Below are 9,510 nucleotides of genomic sequence, written 5' to 3'. Positions count from 1 at the left end.
CCTGGGCCTTTCATAAGAAAAGGTGGTGGGAGGGAGGATTGGCACATAACATAGTACAAGAAAGATATGAATAACAGAATCCCAGGTTGGAAGGGACCTCAAGGATCATCCCACCCAACCTTTCTAGGCAAAGCATGACCTCCCAGCACCCCATTCAGCTGCGTCTTAGAAGTGCCCGACGTTTGAGAATCCACCACTTCCCTGTGGAGATTATTCCAATGGCTCATGGTTCTCACTGTGGAAAATTTCCCGCATTTCCAATCAGCATCTCACCAGGAGTAACTTGGGCCCATTACCTCTCATCTTTTCCATGTGACTCCTTGTAAAAGGGAGTCTTCATCTTTGTAGCCACCATTTAGATAGTGGAACATGGGGATAAGGTCTCTTCTGAGCCTTCTTTTTTCAATGTTGAACAAACCCAGCCCTCTCAGACCTTCCTCACACACCTGCCGAGTCCTTGGATCACATTTGTGGCTGACTTTGCATCCGATCTTGTTCACCAAGTTTCACTGTTCTACTTACAGAGGCAAAAGGGAAGATCCTGGCCTAGGGAATCAAACATCAACAGCAAAACCCATTTACTAGAGAGGGAACTTCCTTTTTGTTTTTCACTTTCTCTCCATGCTTTTTTCTTAATAAAACATCAGACAATAAAAGCACAATAAACACAGAACCACATTAATAATATTCCTCCATCTCAGAAAATTATGTTCTTCAAGCAATTTTGGATTCCCACCTGTCTTTATGATGATATACTGAATGGCTGGTTTGGGCTGAATCTATTGTACAAGCTATTAAAAAGCCCACAAATCCAGATCACATCTTAAAATATGCATTTACCACAGGAACTTCAACAAGACTAAGGGGAAAAAATCTCTTCTTCTTTCTCTTAATCTATCTCAAAGTCTTTACTGACATGCACTTTCTTTTCTCCACTGACTTTACTGACAGGCAATTTTGACAGGTTCTCTTTTTTACCAGCTTTCAATATTTCATGACAGTTGTCAAGCCAGCATTGACACAGTGATAGGATTTGATATGACCACCAATACTTTAAAGTAAACTTTCTTTTGGAACTGATAGCTGCTATCATTTTAAACAGATATGCAGTCCTGATGTATTATACATTCTGTGTATAGGAGCCGAACATGATGAGGTTACTGAAACCTTTGTTTTGTTTTTGGACTTTTCCTCAAGAAAGCAATTGTCCTTTTCATTCTTTCCTATGTATTTACTTATGTATTTCCCCAGTGATACTGTAGTAATACAGATCATAGAACAGCTTGGGTTGGAAAGGAGCTTAAAGATCAGCTAGTTCCAACTCCTAGCCATGGTCAGGTATTCCAGCATGACACTGAGGTGACAAAGAAAGATTTCCACAGTAGCTGGACCTCAGGGCAGACATGGTAGAAGCTATCATCCGTGAACTGCAGTGTCTTATAGCTCCTGGCCCTCATGGCCTGGTCCTCCTGGCACACAAGATCTGGGAACTCTAAATGGCAAAACACTGCAGACCCTATCTGAGAGGCCAGATTACCCAGTACTGGCCAAATTTCCATTGCCTCATTTGATGTTCCTTTTCAGACAGAAAACCACATTCTGGCACTCACCCATGGGAAGTTTGCTTACTCCCCTACATAGCCTCATTTGATAAATGAAAACATGGTATTTGAGATGCATCTGCCCAAAGTCAAAAAGAAAGTCTGTGATGGAACAGAGAACCAAAACGAAGACCTTCAAGACATCCTTTAGGGACAAAGGTAAGACATGGGATCTCCAAGGACAGGGCAGTCCTGAGACATCCCTCTTACAAATCCTTTAACAGTATAGTGCTGTGATCACTTCCCTGGTGAGCCTGTTCCAGGAACCCACCACTCTCTCAGTGAAGAACCTTTTCCACATGTCGCATCTGAACTTCCCCATCACAGCTTCATTCTGTTTCCTCATGTCCCATCCCTGCTCACCAGAGAGAGGAGATTAACACCTCACTCTCATGCCCCCCTTGAGGAAGGTGTAGACTGCAATGGGGTCACCCCTCAGCCTTCTCTTCTCCAAGCTCAACAGCCCAAGTGACCTCAACTGATCCACCTATGTCCTGCCCTCAAGGCCTTTCACTGTCTTGGTGACCCTCCTCTGGACACCCTCTAATAGTGTGATGTCCTTATCATGAAGCACCCACACTGCAGATAATACTTGAGGTGCGGTGTCTATCTTGTACTACGGAACACATTTTCTGCAGTCAGACTATGGGCTGATGAACATTCCTAGTGGTAACAGTTAGGATTATTTGATGCAGTATGTCTGACACTCTGACACTACAGTTCTGCATTGTCCATACTAGCAGATAAACAACTTTCATACATATGATTCAAAATGTTAACGTCTAAAAACAGCACCCTGAGACCTAATTCTCCCCTTACACTCAGTGATGTACAGGGCAAATTCTTTCACTTTCTTCCACAAGACCAATATACATCAGGGTGTACTAAAAGACTACTAACAAATAGCTCTTGCCACCTTTTCATAGGTCTTAAAATACTTTGTTCATATTTTTTAAGGTGCTCTAGCACATCAGCTCCAGCAAACAAGATTTGCAACTTGGAAAACAGTGGCCTCTGGAGAAAACATTGTCTTTTAAGAAAGTAAAAAGCTGTTTCCAGCAAGCCATTATTACCTTGTTCCTACTGAATGCAACATTAGGGAGCTGTCTGAATATTAGCTCTACAGTTACTAATAATAACTAGATTCCATTTAAGACTCTTACACAGCAGACTTGACAATAACCATGCTATTACTGCACATCAACACATCTCTACGGCAATACCTTCTGTTTGGGTACCAGAGCTCCTCCTCTTGTTTAATGCATCCTACCTCAGATTGCTTTCATAAAATAAGGAAAATGCAATTATGCCCATTTTATATGTAGAAGTTGAACACAGAAATACTGCAATGACTTACGTGCAAAGTCTGTGCCACAGATAATGAATTACACTCCAGAATCTAAACTACAGCACTACTGTAATTTCCTTCCGTCTTCCATTAAACTACATTTGCTTAAGCCAGTGTAGCAGCAGATCCCCTATGCACAAGAGTAGTGTTGCATTAAAGTCTTTCCCTCTTTGCTAGTCACAGACTAACAGAGAAAGTGGAATGGCAGGCTCAGACAGGTAGGAATCACTTGAGCTACCTTGAGCAATCTGTACTATAGATATCTGCTATGTCTGATCATGACAGTGCCATTTGAGATATCCTGGATACCCCCTCTGTCTTTTTGCAGATGGTCTTGAAGGCTGTCAGCCCATGAAAGTACTGTCTCATTTCAGATGTCCTTCAGACACCTGAAGCCATCTCAGGTGGCGCTAGAAGCCTGTTCATAAGCAACTGTATCAAGCTCTATCTATCTTGAATCCAGCCAGCCTCGTCGAGTTCAGCTGGTGCAGAGTCATACAAGGAAACAATGACCATCTTCCACATTTGGCTAGCCCTCTCTTTTAAAGCCATATTCACTGCCCTCTCTTTGCATGGTCAGCAATTTTGTACTACAATAATCTTTTAATGGTCCTCCTTCCATGGGTATAAAAGTGTAATCCCCAGCAACCTGAAAACCAAAATCATTTCTATGATTTTATGAGGTGCCTGTTTGGAGGAGGTCAGGAGAAGCAGCTCTCAAGTTTATTATTAGCAACTGGAAATTTTCAGCTACTTTACTACTTTTTGCAGTTCTTAAGTTTAAGGCATCTGCTTAGGGAGGAAGGTAGCTGTATGAATTATAACCTGACTTTAAGCTTAAGTACACAATGTGAGTCACTTGATTGATGGCCCATTTGATCAGCTGTGCAGTCAGGGTCCTTCCTCTGCTGAAAACTTGATTACATGGCCATACCACAGCAGATATTACAGCATCCTAGGCTGGCAGGAGGATTCAGGGTCAGTAGTTGTATTATAATACAGCTGGCACCCTGCCTATCTATCCCCCTCCCTCTGCCTTTCACTGTTCATGTAAGAGATCCAGTTGTGGGGGTCTTTCTTCTGTCCTCCATCCTTTTTCTATTGAATTAAGCAAGGCATTTAACATGGTCTCCCCATAGTGTTCTTATAGCCAAATGGATATGCTATGGGCTAGGTAAGGGATGCAAATTTTCAGTGCATCCTGTACTGACACAGCCCAAAACAGTGATGATCCCTGCTGTGAAGTCCAAGTGTCAACCAGTGACTACTGGCTTTCCTCAGGGATCTGGATGGTTAGGTTATCTATTCAGAATGTAATTACTGTATCCCATTCCTATCCTACCCTATTCACTATATAAATAGCTCTCCTTGAAGGACTGGAATTTCTGTTTAGCAACAGATCTCCAACTCAGACTTGACATCACAGCATCTTAAAAATGACAACTTTAAGCTGTATGTCTTGAGCAACAAGATCTAAAACTTGATGTCCTTCCACTGCTCTCAGTTTATATCAGCTTCAGGACTTCTTTAGACTTCTTTTGATCTATTTACCAAAGCAATCCAATGCATTTTGGACTGTCTCTGCATTTGTTTCATTTTGCTTTTTACTTTCATCTTTATAGCATCAAGGACATTATTTCCAGGTTTATTCTTGATGTATACCCAAACTATTAGAGACATCACTCTATAACACCATTATGCCTTATCCTAGTGTTTTCCTTATTCTGTCTTCTCTGCAGTCTTGAAACTCTCTGCATACCTTCAGCCAACTTGCTTTTAAGTCAGTCTGTTTTATCATCAAGTTTTGCTGTTCTCCACCACTGCTATCCGTATACCAATGTTATGTTCTCATTAGTCCATATATGCTGATTTCATGGTTATTCCTGCACATACAGTGAAGCAATATTCAGGAAAGAACAGAAATCACTTGATGCATTAGATTTAGGGGTGAAGGAGGTTCAAAGTACTGTGGGAGGTTAGTTATCAAGAACAACCGCCTGGGAGCAAGAACCTAGAGCAAAGAATGCTTTCATATTTTATACAGAAAAAATGTACCATGAAAATGAACAGTTTGCAAACCACATCACATCCCTCCCCCTCTCAATTTCCCACCAGTGATTTTCCCCCTCCCTTTGACAGCAAAGATGTTCTCTACTTTAATGGTACCTGTCTGGTAAAATTACTCCTGAACTGGGTAGAGCTCCTCAGGTTCGACAGGGGACTGGAGTTTGTCACTACCATATTCCCTTCTCTGCTCTTCCAACACAGACAGGGACAGATCATATCTACAGAGACCGGATACCTGACCACCAGCCTAAGATGTGTTTCATTGATCGATCTCCCAGTCACTGATGTTTGTTTTGGTGTTTAAGCTCGATATTATGTAAACCAAATATTATATAACCATTGTTATTTCTATACAATATATGTACAATATACACAGTATATTATATGCAATTTGTTATGAGTGCCTCAGATACCGTGTTCTATGTCTATGGTGTGTGTTACATGAAATTCATAGCAATTTATATGCAGACACTACAGAAAGTGTTTTTTATAGTTATCCATAAATGTGTTTATGAAGTTGGTTATTACATAAACCCACCAGCAACAGCTTCTTGAGGAACCCAGTTCTGTCACAATATGTTAGCGAAGATCTGGAACACTGTACAGAGCTCCTTGGGAGACATCAGTCTCGTGCTTCCTGACTGCATTTAGAAAAGTGGTAGGGGCTCAGAGGTGGCTGCTCTGGGCCTGAGGAGATCTGAAAAGTCAGAGTTCAAATGTCAGAAGCCTTCAATGGTGCCTGAAAAAGAGTTGTGGGAGTGTGATTTTGGAGCTAGACACATCAGCCTCACTTAAGACTTTGCACTACTTGTCTGCATCTTGTCTGCATCCATGCTCAGATCAAGCCCCCCCAGCCTGGGGAGCTGATGGGTACCTTTATTCCTTAATCTTTCACTGATACACTATTTCCAGGTTTGGTCCCATGGTTTCTTTTCAGGCTGCATTTCCCAGCCACTCTAGTACTGAATAGACATGTCGTGAGTCAAAGCTCAGCTAGCAGTTGCCTGATGTCACTGGATGGAGTATCTATCTCCAGAAATAAAGTTCTATTGCTTCATCCCAAGCCTCTATGTAACCACTGGAATTTATCCCACTTGCTATTGCAGAACAGGGAGGGATGAGTAACAGGAAAACAATATAATAGATTATTGCTCCTTGGGGCAATTTGTCACAAACAGTTGGGAAGGTTGTGATCCACATTCACTCCTGCGAGATCACAGCATGGGAGGGGACAAGAGGCAGCGATTTCTGGCATGAGGAGCAGGGAAAGGGTGCAAAGAGCAGGATAAGCAATTCTCAGAAGCTCTTTGGAAAAATATAAACAATCTGGTAAGAGGGAGGAGGTGTGGGAGCTGAGCAGAAGCAAATTAAAAGGATAATTAGAAGAGGGGAGAAAAAAAAGGAGTTGATGAGTACATTTTAGTTGGTGAAGCCAGGGATTTCAGATGTATTCACAGCAGACAGATGGTAAAAGAAGAGGGGGAAAAACACCAACCAACAGCACACCCTATAATCAGTTCCTTAGCATGGATATTAGGGGAATTTAGTTAAGGATAGGGAATAAGGACTTGGCAGCCTTAATACACAATTATTTTGCTATGTATCTTTGCAACAGTGGGAGAGGGATCAGAGCAACCAGAGGCAAAATCCACAGCCCTGGTTTGCTGTTGGGTGTGAGCTGGAGCAGTCTAATCCTCACTGTCCACCTATACTGGTATTTCAATTGTAGATTTCTCATTTCCCTTTGTTAGTGGTTGGAACTCCCTTTTTTCTTGGACACAAATATCTCTGGGTTTAATGCCTGGAAGTTTAATTAATGAACATATGAGTTATAGAATCATACATGGTTTGGGTTGGAAAGGACCTTAAGATCATCTGGTTCTAACTCCCCTGCTGTTGGTAGGGATGTCTCACACTAAACCCTGTCACACAAGTCTCTGTCCTTTTGCCATACCAATACCTCTATGTCTATGATGTATGTTACATGAAAGTCATAGCAATTTATATGCTATGGAAGAACACTGAAAAATAAGCCAAATGCCCCATATCCCCATTCTCTGATAACATCAAATAACAGAAGCTGCAATAAGAAAAACAGTAAAAAAGAAAAACCATCTCCCCAGCATGCTGAAGAAAGTACATGTCTCCCCAGTGCAACAGGGTAAAGGACCTGGATTTACAAGCAGCTCTGATCATACTACACCTTCATGGCATGGAGCAGAGACCAATGAAGTGAATTTCTTTGGCTCAACACCACAAATGCCATTGTCTTACTCTGGATGCATAAATAGCCCATACAAAACAGCCTGGAGATCTCTACACAGTACAGTCCAGAGACTTGGATCAACATCTTAACCCTCTGAGGCTAGGTGGGGTGTCAGTTTAATGGAATAATGGAATGGTTTAGGTTGGAAAGGACCTTATGATCATCCAGGTCCAACCCCGTGCCATGGGCAGGGACATCTCACACAATCTGAGTTCCTTCTTTTTTGTAGTGGCTGAACAGAGATACTTCATATACTATCAGCTTTCTTGAGTTAGGTAGGTACTTCAGGAGGTAACTCAGTTTAGTCTAGACCTGTCTGGTCTAAAACTGGGCTCAACCAAGATGGAAGAGTCCTCCTGCAGGAAGATACCTCGAAAATATGAAACACCTCATTAAAAAATCCAGTTTCCTCCAAAATTACAAGCAGAACTCCCACTGATTCAATTAAAAGAAGACTCACAGTGCTTATAGCCCCCAAACCTACTAATACATAAGGACACCTGACTCATGAGGACAGTGACCAGAGGCAAGCTGTTCACACACTTTCTTATTCACGGAATCATGACAATGGAAACGAAAGACAAATCCAAATTGATTTTAAATATAAAAGGATTCTTATGGAAGGCTAAAAATTTTGGATAAGTTTGTGGATTTTAAAAACACTGAATATTTTCATTGCCTTGCTAACTGGGGAGGTTTACGACAGAGGTATTACTCAAAGGAGTAAAGGGCTTGGGACTTTTAACATTTCCTTTCAAAGTGAAATGGAAATTAAATAGGAATGAAAGAAAAAAACAAACACAAAACCACCACCACAACCTTTGTGTTTCCTCAGGGTGGTCTCCCTTATGAAGATTTGATTTTTACATGTTGTAATATGCACATTATCATAGAATCATAGAATGGTTTGGGTTGGAAAAGACTTTAAATTCATCCAGTTCCAACATCCTGCCATGGGCAGTGACGCCTCACACTAGACCGTGTCACCCAAGGCTCTGTCCAGCCTGGGCTTGAACACTGCCAGGGATGGAGCATTCACCACTTCCTTGGGCAACCTGTTCCAGTGCCTCAGCAACCTCACAGTAAAGAACTTCTTCCTTATATCTAACTTCCCCTGTTTAAGTTTAAACCCATCACTCTTTGTCCTACCACTACAGTCACTGTTGAAGCCCCTCTCAAGCATCCTTGTAGCCCCCCGTTCCAATAGTGGAAGGCTGGTTGGAATCACACTGTGTTTTGAGTGGATCGGTTTGTTGCTGCAATCTTTATTAAAAAAATTAGGATTTTCCTAGATGTGTATGTCCCACCTGGCCGTGACATCAGGAGTGAATTATCCATCCTAACCATGGATCTCTCACATTTCCCCTCACTCCATGCTGCTCATGAGCTGTGAGTCTCTGGACATGGTCATGGCTACAAGACCACCAACTCCAGGAGAGGGCTGCAACCTTCTCTGCCCTGGCCAGGGGGCAAGTGGAGACCAGGTAGACTCACCTTCTCCACGGTCTTTGCAGACAAAGTCCATGCTGTGCAATAGCTTTCATAGAAAATCTGAGAGGAGCTCCCAGCCTCCCTGCTCCCTCCAGGCCACGAGCACCTGTCATACAGTGAGCTCCATTAGACTCCATCATAGGAAGTTTCCTGCAACAGGTTTGACGTATTTTTCCCCCAGCCGCCTCTTCTCCCAGCTGCCCCAAATCCCTTTCTGTGCTGCCCAAAGTAGGGAATAAAATAACCTGGAGGACCTGACACAGAAAGAAATGTCAGGATACGGTGGATAACACTGTATTAACTGTTTATTCAGTTCCTTTCAGAAGGATTTCTGAAGAATAAAAGCCTCCGCTTCCCCCTGGCACCAGGCTTGGCTTTGCAACAGCCTATTTCCATATTTCCATCTTGAAGGGTGTGACTCCTTGATAGATCAGAACTTACATCACTTCATCTCCCACTTAACTGATTTGATGAGGAAAATGGAACTGCTATGGTGGCAATTTAAGTGTATTAAAGAAAAAAAGAGCTAATGCAAAATTTTGATTCACCAAATTTAAAGTCCATTTCCATTACATTTAATAAGTTCAGCCTCTCTTAGTTCATCTGTACTTATCTTTAAGTCTGCATGGCTGGGTGGCATTAGAAATAAGATTATTCATAGTAGGGTGCTCTGCATATGAACTTTTCCTTAGCTCTCAGTCTTTGCTCAACTGTAGATCATTTCATAATCACATGAG

General features: G+C 42.1%; 1 long non-coding RNA gene across 1 annotated transcript; it reads right to left on the bottom strand.

Moving 5' to 3' along the window:
• Positions 1 to 243: 243 nt before the first annotated feature.
• LOC133223462 (uncharacterized) lies at positions 244 to 8,899 on the bottom strand. The gene is made up of 4 exons (XR_009728582.1): positions 8,777 to 8,899; positions 5,555 to 5,755; positions 3,188 to 3,598; positions 244 to 546 (listed from the first exon to the last, which is right to left on the bottom strand). It is a non-coding gene; the product is annotated as an uncharacterized LOC133223462 (long non-coding RNA).
• Between the last annotated feature and the right edge of the window lie 611 nt (positions 8,900 to 9,510).

Source organism: Neopsephotus bourkii, unplaced genomic scaffold, assembly GCF_033783945.1.
Source record: "Neopsephotus bourkii isolate Nb327-2 ecotype Australia unplaced genomic scaffold, CSIRO-AGI_Nbou_v1 NB_1637, whole genome shotgun sequence".
NCBI classification, from domain to species: domain Eukaryota; kingdom Metazoa; phylum Chordata; class Aves; order Psittaciformes; family Psittacidae; genus Neopsephotus; species Neopsephotus bourkii.
Note: the sequence above shows the minus strand (reverse complement) of the source record. Positions and strands in the feature narration are given on the sequence as shown.